General features: G+C 38.9%; 1 pseudogene; it reads left to right on the top strand.

The window, feature by feature from the left end:
• The first annotated feature begins 4,668 nt into the window (after window positions 1–4,668).
• On the top strand, window positions 4,669–5,273 carry LOC138170287 (polyadenylate-binding protein 2 pseudogene; annotated as a pseudogene).
• The last annotated feature ends 15,058 nt before the right edge of the window (window positions 5,274–20,331 follow it).

The raw sequence follows: 20,331 nt of genomic DNA, 5'->3' as shown, positions 1-20,331 counted from the left end.
CAATATTAGGAAAACTATCAGTATTATCAATCATATGCTCATTTCTTATAGCACAATAGTATTCCATTACATTCATATACCATATCTTGTTTAGTCATTCCCCTGTTGATGGACATCCCCTCGATTTCCAATTCTTTGCTACCACTAAAAGACCTGTTATAAATATTTTCTGTGCATGTATTTTTCTCTTTTCTGTGATCTCCTTGTGATATAGACTCAGTAGTGATATTGATGGATCAAAAGGTATGCACAATTTGATTGAACTTTGAGCATAGTTCCAAATTGTTCTCCAGAATGATTGAATCAGTTCCCAACTTTACCAACAATATGTTCATTTATGAAAGTTCATCCCATTTGCATATACAGTTATGATTACTGTGTATTCCCCCCCATTCTATTTCATTCTATTTTCCTCCTGCTTATAATTTTGTCTGTCTCTCATTTCATCCTGTCCCTCCTCACCAGTGTTTCGCTTCTGACCACCACCCCTCTCAATCTGCACTCCCTTCTATAAGCCCCACTCCTTTCATGTCACTGTGCCCTCCCACTTCCCTAAAGGGTAAACTAGGTTTAATTAGATTTCTCTACTCAAGTGAGCATGTATGTGATTTTTTTGAGCCAAATCTGGTGAGAGTAAGTTTCAAACAGTACTTAAAAATCCCTTCTTTCCTTCCATTATAATAGGTCTTTTCTATCTCTTCATGTGACATAATTTATACCATTCTGCCTCTAACTTCCCTCTTATCCCAATGCAATTCTCTTTCTTACACCTTATATCGACATCCTCTGTCTATGTACACTCCTAACTGTCCTAATAGAGACGGATAAATCTTAATGATTTAAGAGTTAAAAGTATTACCTTCCTGTCTAGGGATGTAAACAGCCTAAGCTTACTTCATAACATGCGTTTTCCTTCCTGTTTGCCTGTTTTATGATGCTCTTGAGGCTTGTATTTGAAAATTGAATTTTTGGTTCGGCTCTGGTCTTTTCATCATGATTGAATCCATTTTTCCCCCTGAAAGTTTGGTTTAATCTTTTCTGGGTACGTGATTCTTGGTTGTAAACCTAGCTCCTTTGCCTTCTGGAATATTATATCCCAAGCCCTCTGATTCTTTAATGTAGAAGCTACTAAATGCTACATAATCCTGACTATGATTTCTCAATATTTGAATTGTTTCTTTCTGGCTTCTTATTTGATGATAATATTCCTGGGAGTTTTTGTTTTGGGATCTCTCTCAACAAGTGATTGTTGTATTCTTCCAGTTACCATTTTATACTATTTTTCTATGAAATCAGGGCAGTTTTCTTGATTATTTCCTGAAAGATGCTGTCCAGGTTCTTTTTTTTGTATCATGACTTTTGTATCAAGATTATCACTCATTGATAATCTTAAATTATCTCTCCTAGCTCTATTTTCCAGATCAGATGTCTGTCCAAAGAGGTTTTTTTTTTACATTTTCTTCTATTTTTTTCATTCTTTTGATTTTGTTTGATTGATTCTTGATGTTTTGTAGAATCATTAACTTCCACTTGCCCAATTCTAATTTTTAAAGAATAATTCCTTCAAGTTAGCTTTTGTGCCTCCTTTATCATTTGGTCAATTCTACTTTTTATTTTCTTGAATGGATTTTTGTACCTCCTTTTCTATTTGGCCAATTCTACTTTTTAATGAGTTGTTATCTTCAATGAATCTTTGTCCATCTGCAATGGCAAGCACAGAAGGGGTTCACACCTTGTTTCAGCTATGGAATTAGCACCTTGTTTCAGTCTGTTAAGAAGCAGAACATGTGAACTCCACAACTTGTGAACTCCTGGGGAGGAGCTAATTCCTATATAAGGAGAGTCACAGGGCTAGAAACAGCAGGAGCTGAAAAGAGGACTATTGTGGTGGCACAGTCACTTGAGAATACTTGTGGTACCCCAGCACTCTGTTTGTCTGATCTGTCTGTGTTGATGTTTGTTTGTGAAAATTTGTATAGAAGCCTTGGGACCTTAGTGGAAACCCTGAAAAGGATTTTCTGGTTGTATGTGTATAGAAGTCCTGGAGGAGAGTTTTGGAAGTCCATAGGACTTTACTGATGATTTGTGCTGACCTCATGGACCTTGTTTGTGGGTCTGTATTGATTTCTATGTTGATGAATTTGTTGAGTTCTCAGACTTTGTTGGTGGGTCTGAGTTGATTTCACAGGCAGATAGTGAATAGAAGATGGTGCCAGAAATTTGCATGGATATTAATGTGGCTCTGTTAAGCTTTGTCTTCCCAGAAATAGGAACTGTGAAGGACTTGAGGTGGACTGGACACTGTGAGCTTCAATATGGAATGGGAACTGGACAAAGAAGTGGAGAGGAGCTGGAAAAGGAATTGGGAACTGCCTGCCTTTGAATCAAAGTGACAGTTGGAGCTGGGACCATTGAAGAGGAATCATCGAAGTGACAGCCAGCCTTGAGCCAAGCTGAAAAAAGACTTTACTTGGATATTGTGTACTGACTGAGAATATTGTGATTTACTTGTGACCAAGGGGTGGATGGCCTGTGTATTTTCCACTACTCCTTAAGAGGGTATTGAGTACTGACTAATGACTGAGGATTGACTGATGATTGAATAGTGACTGATGAGTGAATAGTGACTGATTTGTAACTTAGTGTGCCCCATGAGTGAAGAACTTTGACTATTGCCAAGCCTCCTTAAGAATGATTGAATGATTGAGTTACTAAATGATTGTACTTTGTTGAAAACTATTGTGATCACTTTGGTGAAAACTATGTGGCCATTTTAGTGATGTCATTGTGAATGATGTACCTTGATTCTCTGTGAATGTTTTGCTTTGATTTGTTACTGAATAAATAGTGTTCACTCTACTGTATAATCATAACCTTAAAAGCTGTTCACAGTAGCTTTCTTCTGGAAAGCTGTTTGTACTTGGCTTTATAACATCTTTCATTTTTTGTGCTTCCTTTACCAAGCTATTCACTCTTTTCATGATTCTCTTAAATAATTCCCATTTCTTTTCCTAATTATTATTCTGTCTCTCTTATTTGATATTTAAAATCTTTTTGAGCTTTTCTAAGACTACTTTTTGTGCTTGAGACTAATTTCTGTTTCTCTTTGAGGCTTTTCACGTAGGTGTTTGGGCATCATTGTTTTCTTTTTGAGTTTATATTTTGATCTTTCCTATTGGCACAGTAACCTCCTATATTCGGGGCTTCCCTTACACCTCATTTTCCAGTTTATTTCATTACTTTTAAGTTCAGCTTTGTTCCTGGGGTAGACAGGAGCACAATCCCAAACTTCTTGCACCTGGGATCAGGGTTGTTCACTGGTTTGCTGTGCCAATGCTTCTGGGCTTAGTGGTTCACCTGTTTAGAGGAGGGGTTAGAGATCCACGACTGATGCCTGGCCTAATTTGCTGGCTCTGGAGGCCTCATAGTTGGCTTCCCGTGCTGCTGGCCTGATGATCCAGGGCCTTGGGGCCTTAGTTGCTGATTTGTTCTGGGGTAAGGAACCACTTGCTGGCTTGCCCAGACATCTTCTCCCCTGGGCTATGCTCCCCTTTTAACCAAGTGAGGCAGACCTTTCCTATAGTCCTTCTAAGTTATCTTGGGCTGGAAAATTATTTCACCCTGTCCTTTTGTGGGTTCTATCATTCCAGAATTTATTTTGAGGTTTGATTTCAAGTTGATTTGGGGGACATTGGGGAGAGCTCAGGCAACTTCCTGATTTTTCTTTGCCATCTTGGCTCCACCTCCACTTTTGTTTTTAAAATTAAGAATTGTAATACAAAATATTTGTTGAATAGTCACTTTAAGGGTAATAAAAATGCGGAAAAACATCAAACTTTCCCATGGCACAGTATACAATTGCTGAATTTTTCTTCTTAAAATGAAAAGCTAGTGGCTCTGTACATCAAGTATTCTTTCCATAGACTTTATGTAACAAATGTAGATTTTCACACCAGAGATGTGAAAACAGTGAAATTAAACAACTGTTCTGCCTTAGAAATCCATAGGCATTATAAACTTTCAGTGAGCTCACTTGGCAAGCTAAGTCCACAGGGCTCTTTCTTCTGGGGTCATCATCAGTTCTTTGCACTAGGAGATACATTAGAAACAATTTTTTCCAATGGCTTTTATTATTTATTAGTGAGGAAGCTGAGGCCCAGAGAAGTACCTGAGGATTGAAACATGGTTTCCTAACTTCCTACCACATCATGTCTTAGAAACTACAGTTGTCTCCTATTTTTTTCTGTTATACAAAGACACTGAGCTATAATGGATAGAGTATTTGGAATCAAGAACTGACTTTGAAATCCTGTCTCTGATACTTCCTACCTGTGTGACCTTGGGAAGGTTTACCCCTGGCTTGAAATCTATGATCATCTCATTTTGAAAAAGGTCATGAGGGCCAGGGCTGTGCGCAGTTGAGGCTCTGGGCCTGGGAGGCAGCGCCATATTGTGCCCAGGACCAGGAGAGGGGCGAATACTGGGGACTGGGCCCTGGGCAGCTCACGGGGAATAAGGGAATGGGCTGGAAGAGCCTCCCCGGACCTGTGACGCCCCTCACCCCCCCCCAGCTCCCATCCTCTGGAGAGTCTGGCCCTGGGCTCGGTGCAAGGAGCCCTGGGCAGTCAGGAGGAGGGCGATCCCTGGGACGGCGCTATTGAGGACACAGAGAAGGAGGCCATCAAAGCCAGAGTAAGGGAGATGGAGGAAGAGGCAGAGAAATTGAAGGAGCTCCAATAAGAGGTGGAGAAACAGATGAACATGAGCCCACCCCCAAGGCAATGCTGGCCCAGTTATCACATCCATTGAAGGGAAGATGGAGACTGATGCCGGTCCATCTATGTGGGCAATGTGGGCTATGGTGCAACAGCAGAAGAACTGGAGGCACACTTCCATGGTTGTGACTCAATTAATCGAGTTACCACCCTTTGTGACAAATTCAGTGGCCATCCTAAAGGGTTTGAATATATAGAATTTTCAGATAAGGATTCAGTGAGGACGTCAATGGCTTTGGACGATTCTCTTTTTAGAGGAAGACAGATCAAAGTGATGCCAAAATGGACCAATTGGCCGGGCTTCAGCACCATAAATCGGGGTTTTCCATGTGTGGATATTGTGCCAGGGCTACTAACTACAGTAGTTCACACTCTGGATTCTATAGTGGCTTCAATAGCAGATCCCGGGGACGAGTCTACAGGGGCCGGGCTAGAGGGACGACATGGTATTCCCCTTATAAAAAAAAACAAAAACAAAACAAAAAAAGTAAGTATTAGGAGGAGAGGAAAAAAAGGAAAGAAGGAAAAAAAGAATTAAAAAACAAAACACAAGATGACCTTGATAAATAAAAAAAAAAGATATACTGTGGAAGGGGGAAGAATCCCATAACTAACTGCTGAGGAGGGAACAGCTTCTGAGGGTCTGGTCAGGGGAAGGGCCCTACTCCCACCCCAGGGAATGGGACTGGGGGGTGGCTCATTCATTCTGGGGGTTCGACATGGACAAGTCTCGACTTCAAAAGCTGCTCCCTACACCTCTTCCCCCTGCCTCCTCTCCTCACTTCACCCACTGGGGCTGCTCAGGTGTGGGGGCAGGATGGTAGGAAAAGTTTTACCTAAGGTTTTACCTATGTAAGGACACAAAACTGTTCTGCTGTTACCCTCTCTCCATCTCTTCCCTGTTCTCCTTCCTGCCTGCCTCTTATCCTGACAATTACCCGCCTCCCACCTCCCCTCTTCCTAGCTCCCTGTCTGTCATCCCTGGGACTACTGACCCTCCAGAGATTCCCTGGTGAGATATTTTGTTTCCTTTTGTGTTTCTTTTCTGTTTTGAGTGTCTTTCTTTGTAGGTTTCTGTAGCCAGAAGATCTCCATTCTGCTCCCAGCAGCTCCAGTATAAACTCCCTTTTCCCCTGGGGAAATGTACCACCATGTTTGGGGGGATATGGGAGGTTAGGTGTTTTTGGTTTTGTTTTTTCTTCTTTTTTTCTTTTAATTTGGTTTAGGAGGGGGCGAGAGGAAGTAGGAACAGGGAATGGAGGGAGGGTTTGGGGATTTTGTTTATTTTTTTTTTTTAGGTATTTCCAGGGGTGGCAGGAGTTTTTTGGTTTTTTTTTTTTTAATATGTGTCATGAAAAAAATAAAAATATTTTTTGAAAAAAGGTCATGACCCTATTATCTCATAAACTTTGACCCTATATGATCTCATTGTAATTACTTTCTTATTTTATTTATTTATTTAGATTTTTGTTTCTCTCTTTTTTACTTTTTTGTTTACATCATTCATTTCCACAAGATTTTGAGTTACACATTTTCTCCCAATTTTTCCCCTACCCCTTACCCCAGAACAGTGATCACACTGACTATCCCCTCCCCAATCAGCTCTCTCCCATATCTTCCTCTATCCCCAGTGTGACTTTACAGTAAGGCACAGAGGATCTCTATGCCCCAGTGTCTGTATATCTTATTTCCCAGTTACATGTAAAATAATAGAACTACATATATATATTTTACATTTGATTTTAAGACTATGAATTCCAGATTCTTTCCCTTCCTCCCTTATCACCCACCCTTACTAGGAAGATAAGCAATTCAATATAGGTTGTACATGTGTAGCTATGCAAAACATTACTATAGTGGATATATTTTGAAAGAATGACTATATTTCCCTCCATCCTTTCCCACCCCCCACTTGTTCTATTCTCTGCTTTGATCCTGTCCCTTTTCAAAAGTGTGTGCTTCCAACTTCCTTCCCCCCCAGTCTGCCCTCCCTTCCCTCCCCCCCCCCCCCCATGCTCTTCCCCTCTACTCTCCCGTGGGGTGAGATACCCTGTTTAGTGTGTATGTAATTCCCTCCATAAGCCAAATTCAATGAGAATCATGTTGACTCATTCCCTTTTGCCTTCCTGTTTTTCCCCTCCATTGTAACAGTTTTTCCTCCCCTCTTCTATATGAGATAATTTACCCCATTCTGTCTCTTCCCATCTCTTCTCATTATATTCCTCTCTCACCTCTTAATTTCACCTTTTATGTATCATCCCTTCCTATTAAATTGGTCCTGTGCCCTCTATGTATAGCTGTGCACATATATATACACATTCACATACATATTCATACATACACCCATATACCTTCCTATATAGATATATGTGTGTGTGTATATATATATATATATACACACATTTCTATTCCCTTCAACTGTTATCATACTGAAAAAAGTTTCATAAGTTACAGTTATTGTTTTTTCATGTAGGAATGTAAATAAGTCAGCTTTGATAAGTTCCTTATGATTTCTTTTCCCTGTTTACCTTCTCATGCTTCTCTTGCTTCTTGTATCTAAATGTCAAATTTTTTTTCGACTGTTTTTTTCATCAAGAATGCTTGAAAGTCCTCTATTTCATTGAATAACCATATTTTCCCCTGAAATTTGATACTCAGTTTTTCTGAGGAGGTGATTCTTGGTTTTAATCCTAGCTCCTTTAACATCAGGAATATCATATTCCGAGCCCTTCAGTCCCTTAGTGTAGAAGCTGCCAAATCCTGTGTTATCCTGATTGTGTTCCCACAACATTAAAATTGTTTCTTCCTGGCTGCTTATAATATTTTCTCCTTGATCTGTGAACTCTGGAACCTGGCTATAATATTTGTAGGAGTTTTCATTTTGGGATCTTTTTCAGGAGGTGATCCATGAATTCTTTCAACCTCTGTTTTGCCCTCTGGTTCTAAAACATCAGGGCAATTTTCCTTGAGAATTTCTTGAAGGATGATTTCTAGGTTCTTTTTTTGATCATGGCTTTCAGGTAGTCCAATAATTTTTAAATGATCTCTCCTGGATCTCTTTTCCAGATCAGTGTTTTTTTTTTCCCGTGAGATATTTCACATTGCCTTCTATTTTTTCATTTATTTGGATCTTTTTAATAGTATCTTCATTTCTCATAAAGTCACTAGCTTCCATTTTCTCCAATCTCATTCTGAAGCAATGATTCTCTTCAGTGAGCTTTTGAGAGTCTTTTTCCATCTGTCAAAATTTTCTTTTTAAGGCATTCTCCTCATTGTCATTTTGAGCCTCTTTTGCCATTTGAGTTAATCTGTTTTTTAAGGTGCTCTTTTCTTCAGTCATGTTGTTGACTCTTATTTCATAACTTTCTTGTATCATTCTCATTTCTCTTCCCAATTTTTCCTCTACTTCTCTTATTTTGTTTTCAAAATCCCTTTTAATCTCTATGGCCTGTAACCAATTCATATTTTCCTTGGAAGCTTTTGGTGCAGGAGTTCTGACTTCACTGTCTTTCTACTGTTCCATGCTTTGATCCTTTTTGCCCCCAAATAGGAGTCTAATGTCAGTTTGCTCTGCTTGCTTTGCCTCCTTTGCTTGCTCATGTTACCACTCAATTACTTGACTTTTGAGTTTTTTGCCACAGTAGAATTCTGCTATCAGAGAGGGGAGCTTTGTCCCAATCTCTGGGGTTTCCCCAGCTGCTGGAGCTATTAGTTGGGTGCCCTCTATGAAGCCTCTACATGCTCTGGCATACTGGTCACACATCCTAGGACATCCACCCCAGGCAGTGATCCAGTTCCAAGTAGGTTAAAGCAAGAGCGATTACCCCTCACACTGATCACTTGGTGCCCCTACAATCTGCAGGCCAGGAGCTCTGAAGCAGCCATGTGGTGGAGCCTGCATGGCCACAGTGCCTCAGCCTCTTCTCCCTCCAGGGGGTAAAGACTGGACCACACTCCCAAATTCCCATATCCCAAAGTCCACACTGCACTGAACTCTCACTTTGTCCTTAGCATCTATGTGTTGATAATTCTGGAAACCACCACAGCTGCTGGTGATCTGAAGTCTCTCCAGCCAGCAGCTGGTTGTGGCCACCTTGAGGTTAAAACCTCAGGTTTGCACGGTGCTGGGCTCAGCTCCCAATATGTTACAATAGGCACTTCCTGCCAGCCTGCCAGACTGTCTTCCGTGGGAAATTAGCTTCTCTCTGTCATTTTGTGGGTTCTGTAGCTCCAAAGTTTGTTTAGAGTCATTTTTTACATGAATTGGAAAAGGTAGAAGCTGGAGCTGCACAGAAGTCCTTTTGTTACTCCACCATTTTGACTCTGCCACTTATAACTTCTCTTTTTGATGGAGGTTTCTGAAGTCTAGCAAGTCTCATTCAGGATGATACTAGCAATAAACATGCAAGGGGAGGTATGCCACATAGGTAGCATAGTATATATATTTTTTAAAGCAATTGAGGTTAAGTAACTTGCTCAAGGTTACATGGCCAGGTGTTTCTGGGTGGGTGCTAAGTGTCTGAGCCTGGATTCAATCCCCAGGTCATCCTGACACTGGAGCCGGTGCTCTTACTCGATGTACTACCTGGCCACCCCATGGTAACATAGCATATTGATAGCAACTGGTCCTTACTACTATTCTCCCTGAAAATTTAGATTGTAAACTTAGAGACTTCAACTTGATGGGAATACCATAAATGACTAAGTCCCAAGAAAACTGAAGCTATAATTTCATACAAAGAGGTAAAAAAAAAATGTTACCCACTTCTGATAAAGCTGAAGTTTATTTCTTGGTCTATATTTATCCTGAGTAACTCTAGACAACTAAGTTGGTTCAGAATTTTAGGTTCTTTTGAGTAAGAAAATTAAAAACATTCCACCTGGGAAATCCATCAGTGGTAGAATGAGAAACCAGTTCAGTTTTCCAGAGTTCTTCTTGCCCACCACAGATAAGTCTTAAGACCAGAGTTCAGACACCATCACAAGATCAGATGCACAGGGTAGAGGCAGAGTTCTTCTTAATTTCTTTTTTTGTTAAGTGCATATCCTAGTGTCATCTAGCTATAGTGAACTGATGAATACCTAGCAGAATTAGTACTTGATGGGCACAGGAATCAGGCAGTAGCCAACAAAGGTTCAGTCTGACAGTGTCAGTAAGTTTGTTTCCAGACAACTAATTACAGGTGGCATTTATCCTTAATGCTTCAGAAGTGCTTTATAAATGTCACCTTATTTGCATCTCACAACAACCCTGTTCCATAAGGAATCTGTTTTCCTTGAGAGCAGAGGTTGTTTTTGCCTTTCCTTGCATCCAAATATTATTACTTTCATTTTATAGATGAGGAAACTGAGGCTAAGGTAGGTTAAGTGATTTGCCCACCATCACATAGCTAGTAAGTTCCACAAGCAGAATTTACATTTAGTTGCTTTCTAGGGACAGCAAGGTACTACAGTGGATAGAACAACTGACCTGGAAACAGAAATATTTGAGTTCAAATCTAGCCTGAGACTCCTATTAACTGTGTAAACCTGGTCAAGTTCTGTAAGGACTTTGCTTCAGTATTCTCAAATATAAAATAGAGAAAATATTAGCACCTGCCTTCCAGGATTGTTCTGAGGATAAAATGAGATAATTTTAAAGTGCTTTGAAAATCTTAAAGTGCTTTATTATCTTTGTTGTTATTTATTATTATTATTATCCTTGATTCCAGTTCCAGCACACTAGTCACTACCTAATACTGTTCTTACAGATATAAGCAAAGCCATGCCCTAGTTCCGGTGGAAATGCAACAACTAGGCAGGGCTTGGAGAAAGGGATTTAAGCACAGAGGAGTAAGTTAGGAATTCAGGTACTAGAAATTGAGTGGGAGGATAGACTCAGTAGCAAAGCTGATGATGCTGAACCACCAAAGCTATGAATCTCTGGGTCCTTCTATTTACTTCCCCCACCTAAGGGCCAGATTGGTTCCAGAGCCTGGGGCATGGGCTGTCAGTGAGTGTAGGTTAAGTGGCCCCAGCTGTGAAGACTACAAGTTTGCCGGGGCAGGGAGTCAGGGGAGGCATTATACTTCCACTACCTTTGAGGAACAATGGAATGTTGTACTTCTGCATCTCTCAAGGGATTCCTGTTTTAAAGAATGAATTCTGATTTAATCAGTTTTATGCATTGACTGCCTAAATAGACTTCTTTAACATAACAGATTCTATTTGGATTTTAATGAATAGCCACATGCAGTAAGCAATGAGCAGGGCATCAAACATGTCTAAAAACCACACCTGATGACCCTATCCTATTTCATAAATACATACATACATGTATACATATATATACACACATATAGACACTTATATGTATAAATATAGGTATATGTGTATGTGTATTTGTATTTATAGGCAAAGGTTTACCTGAAAAGGAGTACAGGTTAAGCTACCTAAATACATGCCAATGTAATTCTCTGTCTCTGTCTCTCTCCTTCTCTCTGACTCTCTCCCTCTGTCTCTCTGTCCCTCTCTGTCTCTATCTCTCTCTTTGTCTCTCTGGCTCTTTTTCTGTCTCTGTCTCTGTTTCTGTCTCTGTCTCTGTCTCTCTCTGTCTCTGTCTGTCTCTGTCTCAGTCTCTGTCTCTGTCTCTTTGATTGAGAATCATAATGGGATGGCAGAAAATGACAGAGTGAGAAGTCCAAGATACAAAAACATACTCTTCAAATAACTGCGTGATTTGGGGCAATCATGCATCCTTTATCATCAGGTTCATTTCCTTATTTGGAAAGGGATGAAATTGGACTAGATATCACTAATGGTCTTTTTTCCACTAAAGTTATATAATTCAATAATAAGAATGTTTTATTGAATGAAGTTCACATTATACATATCCATTAAAGTAATTAAGCCAATGACTAAATAATTATTTTTGCTTGAAAATGGATTACTTTTAGAAGTGATGTACTTAATTGTAAGGTATATGTGTTTGTTTTCTTAATTAAGATTTGGGGAAATATTTTTTTTTCCCATTAGAAAGCATATACGACCCAGAAAAATTATATTGTAATGATACAAAAGAAATATCACAATATTGTTTCTTATAATAATTTCATCATTTTAGGCAGTTGTTGAGGTATTTTATGTGACATTTGCAAAGGGGCCCAGCGTCTTTCATTAAAATTCATTTAATTGAATAGAAAAAGTTTATTCTGACATTTATTTTAGAAAATAAATAAGACAAATTATGCTAAATTTGAGGAATTCAGTTGAATCTGCAAATAACTGTTTGATTTCATTGGAGATGTCAATGAATGTTTAGAAAACCAATTTTGAAAGAAAATATATTGCTCTAAGTATCATCATGCTATTGGAGGCATGTGAGGTTGAAGAGTAAATATACCTAAATATCTAGAGCTTTCAATGTTTGTGTGTCTTAGTTGGTAAAGAGAAAAGAGAGCATCATGCTTTTCTTCTTAATAATGATCTAGATATCGTTAAAATGAAGAAGTTAGAGAGAACAAACCCAATTCAATGAATGAATTCTCTAATTATTAATTGAATATAACTTAAGATTTCTGAAATATGTTTGCACTTGTAGTTGTGCTGTTTGTTCCCTGCTCAAGACATTCAGAGACAAAAGAAACATTGGTATGTTTTTTTTCAAGATCATAAATCCAATGTCATAGATCAGAAACAAGTCCAGAGAGTTTAAGTGACTGACTTACAGTCCCACAAAATAAAAACAGAGTTGGAATATGAACATTCTTTTATTACAAAAATAACATTCTTTACACCATACTGTGAGCCATTTAGTTAACCTTTGGTGTTTTTTTTTTTTTAAGAACAAAACAAAGATACCCACATTCATATTATTGAATTGGGAGAATATGTGTGTATACACACGTATATGGATGTATATGGATGGATGTATTTATATGTAAGGGTTTGACCCTTTAGTGGGAACAAAATTAAACATTCAAATGAACTGCATCCAACAGGAAAGAAGCAGCTAGTTATGAGTCGCCCAGAGTAGCACTATAATGACAACAAAAGAAGCCATAGGTGAGCCTGAAGCAATGGATGCATGAGTTAAGCCATGTATGCCACCTAACCATATGTATGTTCCTAGAACACATGTCTTACCTATGTGGGCCAACTCTTTTCATTGACTTTTCTTATTATGACATCAAATAAATTTGCCTTCAGTTATCTGTTTCCTTTGGTGGCAGCATATTAGCGTTGGGAGAGCTAAATTTAAATCCTGTTTGAGACTCTTCCTTTGGCGAGGAAGTTGCCTCAATTTTCTCACTGATAAAATGAAGATAATAAAAGCATCTAGCTTACAGGATTATTGTGAGGATAAAATTAAACAAAATAGTATATAAATAAACCAAATGAAAAATCTTAAAACATTATTATTAAAAATACATTAGAAGGGTCCTTCTCCCAAGCTATGTTTATAGTGGAAATAGACGTACACAGTACTTTGAACCTGTGCTAACCCGTCTTAGATTGACTTATAAGTTGGAAGGAACTGGTAGGTACTATAGAACAAATATGCATATACACATGTGTTAATATACATATATGCATAAGTGTAAATGTGCATATGTACATTGTGTGACTGCAAGAGAATTGGAGAGATATGAGAAGAAAAACTAAAGAAAATTAATTTTTAGAGGAATTAATTAAATTTCAAAAAGAATTCATTAAAGAAAACAATTTTAGAGAAGAAAAATTAAAGAACCTTGCTTAACTAAGTTAGAAAATGCCAGGAAATACACAATTAATAGCAGAGTAATTTATAAGTTGTCCCATGAGTCTTATAAAGTGTTAAGTAATCAAAGCTGTATAATTGAATTGACTTTGAATAAGTAATTGCCCCAAAATACTAGTGGTTTGGGGCAAAATAAGATCTTGTTGATACAGAAACATTAACTGAGGAAATAATGTCAAAAAAAATGTAGAGCAAATGCACTGAAATGGTTAACTTGACTAGCTAAAAAGACATTACATATCCCATACCCAGGAGATGTAGTTTTGTAACTTTTTAGTTGGTTATATTGGTTTTATGATATCATGAAACCCACTTGTATTCAATCCACCTATATGGAATTCTCAGATCTATCAATCAAATTTAAAAGTCTGGCCTCAAATCCCCCAGGCCCAATGTTAAATTTCTCCACATTTGTCAAACCCGCTTATATTGAATTCCCACCTATATCAATCTATTAGTTTCACCAGCTATGGAGTGTTCTTAAATGACTTTACATCACTTCCTGGTGCCTCAGAGAGAACTGAGAGCAGTGAGGGGTAGTAGATACTACCTAAGTGGTTTCCTACATGTATCGTATTACCAGTTATATCAAAATTTCCACCTGGTCCCTGGAAATTAGATATATGGCAAATGATTTTACTTTCTATAAAGTTACACTGAAGTTGAGCTGAAATGTTGATGATACCAACACTATATGAAGTGACCATTTAAAATAGTTTGCTTCCTGAATCAGAAAAATTTAAATACAAACCACTTTTTTTTTATGGGATGGGGGAGAGAGGGAGGAGTTCAGACTACTTTTTCTACTCATATAATAAGAGCATTGGTTGAATGAGGATATATATGAATGCCTTTGTATGTCCAAACAAGCTATCAAATATAGGTAAGCAGGGTCAAATGTTCCCTAACACTCATAACCTTATACATGCTTTAATTTTCATAGTCCTCTGATATAAGGAGATCAGGTTTTAGAGATATTTTATATTTGAGGAAGCATTTAATTTGGTAAAGCAGATGTTGCCTTAATGATAGCCCCAAGCATATGTCAAAATCACACAAGATTCCTAGAAAGATGTAACATCAAATATAACATTTTCCTATTACCCTCAGACCATTTATACCAAGTGAGACATATAATAGAGACATGCACGCTCACCAAAGATACTTGCCACAATCACAGGGCATTCTCCACACAGAGATAATATGTAAGAGGGATAGAATAAATTGACATGTAAATCACTTATGAACCATAAAGCACTGTATGAAATATCATCATGATCATGATCGTCATCTTTATTTCTCTTAGAAGACAGGTTCTTGAGAGAAATGATTATTAAATAACATTGTTAATACTGAGGAAACAGAATTTGCCCCTTCCTTGATCCTCATTCTCTACTAGGCCATGGCAGATTCTGAAGGACATTATTGATGGATGAGGTTGTTCAAATCCCCAGGGCACTTGCCTTTTGATTCTGGATGTAAGTTGTTGCCCAGCCCAACTAGAGAATTTAATCTAAGTGTGGAGAATTTGGGAGGGGGAGGGGAGAAATTCCTTTTGTCTAGTTATTCTATATGGGGTGATGGGTTTAGATAAGTCTCTTCCACCAAGACTGAGTGATCAGAATCATGTCCCCCAGTTCCTCATTAGAATAGGTACATCTCTCATTACAATATTTATTGCTCTCATTAATTTTTAACCAGTCAAAACTGACTGCCACCCTCAGGAAAACTCACTCTCCCAAGGGCATGTAAGCATTGAGTGGGTTCCATGAAGGGTCTTTAGCATTAGAGAGTGTCACTGACACCCTTTATTATTTATTGCTAGCATTTTAATAAAACTATTAATTACCAAGAAACTGTATCTCTCAAACTTTTTATATATCATTGTACCTCCAGATTTTACTGTTTGTCGATGATGTGGTTCTAATTGCTTCAGAACCTGAAATACTGCTGAACCTCTCAAATGAAATATATGATAGTTCAAAATTATTTGTTCTAACTATCCAAATAAGTATAATATTGGGTGATGGGTTAGAGCAAGTATGGCATGGTGGGTATAAGTACTTCTTCTGACACATGCTGGCTGCAAAACCCTAGACATATCAAAACTTCTCAGTTCTCTAGTAGCTCCCCAATATATAACTTGCTGAAAATTGCCAACTTGAATCAATAAAGTTTCCTCATCTGTGAGTTCCAGTTCCAAAGAAATCACAGATCAAGTGCCCATCTCCAAAGGGTACTAAGGTGGATCCCCTGATCTGCTGAAATGATACATATCCTGTGCAGCTGTATACTCGTGCTTTGGTGCCACAGGTAAAGAGAAACATATGCTCTAGCTCATCACTAAAGGATTGACTTTTAGGACAATTCAACAATCTATTATTCATCTCCATAGCCCAACAGGGGCAATGTTGAGGATGAATTGTGACAGAATAGGTAGAAGATCAGTTTTAAAAGAACAAAATACTCTGTCCTATTTCCCATTTTGGGACAGCTAGGTGGCACAGTAGACAGAGCTCTGGCCTGGAGTCAGGAACACCTGAGTTCAAATCCAGGCTCAGACACTTATTTCCTTGTGATCCTGGACAAGTCACTTAACCCTATCTGTCTCAGTTTCTACATCTGTATAATGAGCTGAAAAGGAAATAACAAAGTGCTCAATTATTATAATCCTTTTTCCTTGCATTATTTGGATCTAAATGTCCCCACCTGGAAACCTGGATGAAAATCTCTTAAGTGAAAAATTAGGGGTGATAAAATATAATGTTATAATCCTCTCTAGAAAGTTACTTGATATTCAAAGTACAGTTGTAGGAAGCTATTCATTTGCTCCATCCCACAATTTGCTTAAAACAAAAATACCCTTAAGCACACATTCATAAATACTTAAAATATGAAATAATAATCCATAACAAAGGACATAGAAGGGTATAAGCACAAACACTCCAGCCTACTGGAGCCCCAGTGCAGACTGTGTCCATGGGAGGAGGAAGAAGAAAGAACCCTGCCCCACCCCATGCCCCTCCACACCCCTGCCAGTTATTAATAGGAAAGATAGCCTTCTGGGCAGGAGGCATGACCAGCACCATGGCATGAAGTTGAGAAACACATCCAAGTGGTAAACATGGTAGGATGGGTGGGTACCAACCCACTATACCCCAACATCAGATGCAGGAAGTCAGAAAGCCAGATGCCTACTTCCCCTTCTAAACTTAACCCAAGGCCACTGTGTCCTCAACACAGGGCCAGCATTCATTCTCCTACTCAGGGCCTCAGTTTCCTCATCTGTAAAATTATGCACCAAAAGTCCTAAATGAGGTCAGGAAGAACTGGACACAAATGAATAACAGCAATTTGCTGTTTTGTGAACATAAAAGTGAGTGCTTGTCTTTCTCTGGTAGGAATGACTTCCCACATTTCTTTCCTGCTTTGGGATTTTTTTTCCTGAGTACAGGTGAAAAAATAGTGATCATGGGAGATGGATGCTCCTAGCTTTGTCACCTACCTGCTGCAGAGGTATGAGTCTTTGAGATAGTGAGTGTTAGTTGCTCATAAGGAGGTGTTCCTTGAGGTTAAACCCTCTTCAGAGAAGACAACCAGCAGCATCCAAGCATATCTGGGTGATCAGAATACAGGGACCTTGAGTGGGATTTTATTTTAACAGCCCATATTGTAAAAGGAAAATCAACGCAGTAGTATCACAAATTTACCAGTAATCTTTTGGTTGTGAAAAAGTATAACAAATATAATGGACTTCTATGAATCTCATTAAAGCCTCATGTATATTCCTCTATATGTTATGGACCCTTTGTCATGGTAAGGGAATTTGAACATCTTCCCTGCCCCTTATTGGGCCTCACTTGACACACAACAAGAGAAGTTTGCTTAGGGGAGGCTTATTTTACAGGAAGGCCCACCTTTTGTTACTCTGCAATTAGGCAATGGGTCACGAAGGTTGTGATGCTTTCTGACCCTGGAGAAGGCTATATATAATACCTCTGAAGTGAGGTTTTGCTTTGGGGCTCATGTGTGGGAAGAGTTGTGTGATTTAGCCAGATAAGACTCTGGGCAGCTCTCAGATTTGAAAACCCAGATGTTGGAGCTTCTCTCTCTGGTAACTACCACTGTATATATGTATTGGTCAGACAACTAGAAGCCCTATCTGTTGGTCTGTTGAGTTGTGTTATTTTCTCTCTGCATTTTTTATCTGCTTGTAATTTCTGTTTATATTTTCTGAAGTTCAGGGTGCTGACTTTTTTCCCTGAGCTGTGTGTGTATGTGTGTGTGTGTGTGTGTACGTGTGTGTGTGTGTGTACATTTGATTTAAATGAGATTGTAGATCAAAGAACCTGTGCTAACAGCCATCCTGGGTAGGCAGGGGTGTTTGCTGTTACATGCTTCAATGTCCTTTGTTATGGATTATTATTTCACATTTAAGTATCTGTGTGCTTATGGATATTTTTGTTTTAAGCAATTCTTGTGGAATGGAGCAAATTAATAGCTGTCCTACAACTGTACTTTGAATATCAAGTAACTTTCTAAATATGATTATAATAATCTCTTTCAGGGGAGATACTAGGCATGAATCACCCCTAAGTTTTTACTTGAGAAATTTTCACCCAGGTTTCCAGGGTAAGGACATTTAGATCCAAAGAATACAAGGAGAAAGGAAGGAAGGAAGGAAGGAAGGAAGGAAGGAAGGAAGGAAGGAAGGAAGGAAGGAAGGAAGGAAGGAAGGAAGGAAGGAAGGAAGGAAGGAAGGAAGGAAGGAAGGAAGGAAGGATAGAAAGAAGGAAGGAAGGAAGGAAGGATAGAAAGAAGGAAGGAAGGAAGGAAGGAAGGAAGGAAGGAAGGAAGGAAGGAAGGAAGGAAGGAAGGAAAGAAGGAAGGAAAGAAAGAAAGAAGGAAAGAAGGAAGGAAAGAAGGAAAGAAACAAACAAACAAACCTGAATTCCCTTTTTTGTGTTCAGGCTTCTCCAGGATTGAAAGCTGCCTATGAGTGTCCAGCACAGGAGTGGTTTTTTGGTGGATTATGGGAGGTATGGGCGTGGGAGGACCTTGTTTTACACAGTGTAAACAAACAAAATAAATGAATGAATAGGATGACAGGTAGTTATAGGAATAGTTCATGGAACTTGTCCATCAGCATAGATATGGATACAATACATAGTCAATGGATTGAACTAGAGGAAGAAAGCAGGCTGGATTGCCTTTGGAAAAATGTTTAAGGCTTTTAATAGTCTAATGTTTCTTTTGGAAACCAAGGCATATCTCTTTAGTGTATGTTTTTCTTGGCATTATGTGTAGCTACAAATCATGAAATACTTCAGCCTCTGAAAATTTACTGAGGTGGGACATTCATGGGATAATGGAGAAGCACTAGATCGGGGAGAGCAGATTGAAATGCATTACCAATGTGTCTATACACATCGAATACTTATACAAAAAGAGAAACAGGATCAATGTAAAGGATTTCATAAACATGATACATAAGCAGAAAACAAGGTAGACCAGTCCCATGATTGATGAATAACCCATATGCTGCTTTGAGGTTCCTGTCATATTTAGTTATCTAGTGGAAGGTTCATGTACCCCCAGGGGGAGGATTAAAGAAAAACTTGAACAAGATTTATGTGGGATTAGAAGGCATAGGTGGTTTGAGATCTGTATCTTTGAATTATGTCACATCACTTTTTTATTTTTTGATAATGAGAAGGATGGACAAGTCAACTATCCTTCAGACCTCAAGAACTAGGACAATAGCCCCCTGAAAGCAAGCAGAGAAAATCAAATATTATCCTTACTAAGGCCTGAAGCATAGTTACATTTCTTATTGGAATAGTGTGACAATCCATTGCCCTACAGCTACCAAATTCTCCCTTTTTTCTCTTTACATACCTGTCCCCTATAATTTGAAGTTGGAGGTTCCCTAGGAGATAGCTCCCTAATACCAGATCCTTTTCTTATTCCTAGCTACCTCGAAGCTACCACCCTTCTTTGTCTTCCTTCTACTTCCATTGAACACTACATAAGCCTAAGAAATTGTCTTATAAGGGCAGCTAGGTGGCACAGTGAATAGAGTACCAGCCCTGGAGTCAGGGAGGACCTGAATTCAAATCTAGTCTCAGACACTTATCACAAAAAACTATCCATGTGACATTAGGCAAGTCATTGTAACGGAAATGCAAACTTGAAGATCTTCCCTGCCCCTAGGCTAAAGTGCATCTGGAGCCTGGGGTGGGAGGCTTGTTTTTCAGTTGATACTTCTTGATTGGCCAGTGAGTCAATAAGGTTGTTACATTCTCTGAGCCAGGAGAAGGCTATATAAGCCCTGATGTGTAGCTTTGTTTTGGGACTCACTTTGAGAAGTGTTCTGTGATTTGATCTGAATTCTGGGAAGCCGTTGTTGAGAGTCCTCCGGCTTTGAAAAACCCAGATGTGGAAACCCAGATGTTGACTGGGTATGGATGTAATGGTTGGACAGTTTGGAAAGCTGTCTACTTGATCTGTTAATGTCTTGATAATTCTGTCTGTATATTTTGAAGTTTGGGGTGCTGATCTTTTTCCCCTGAACAAGGTAAACGATATATGTCTGACTGATTAAAGTAAGCTTGTTAACCCATTTTGAGTTGCTTTCCTTTAACAAAGCAGATCCAAGAACCTGTGTGAGCAGGCACCTTGGGGACACCGGGGTGCTTGCTGCTACAGTCATTTAACCCCAATTGCCCTACCTCTCCCCCTCCAAAAAGCAAAGGAAGGAAGGAAGGAAGGAAGGAAGGAAGGAAGGAAGGAAGGAAG

The sequence above is a fragment of the Petaurus breviceps genome, unplaced genomic scaffold, assembly GCF_028583685.1.
Source record: "Petaurus breviceps papuanus isolate PSGF00001 unplaced genomic scaffold, PetGlider_PUasm1.0 38, whole genome shotgun sequence".
NCBI lineage: Eukaryota > Metazoa > Chordata > Mammalia > Diprotodontia > Petauridae > Petaurus > Petaurus breviceps.
This window is presented reverse-complemented; position numbering and strand designations above follow the sequence as displayed.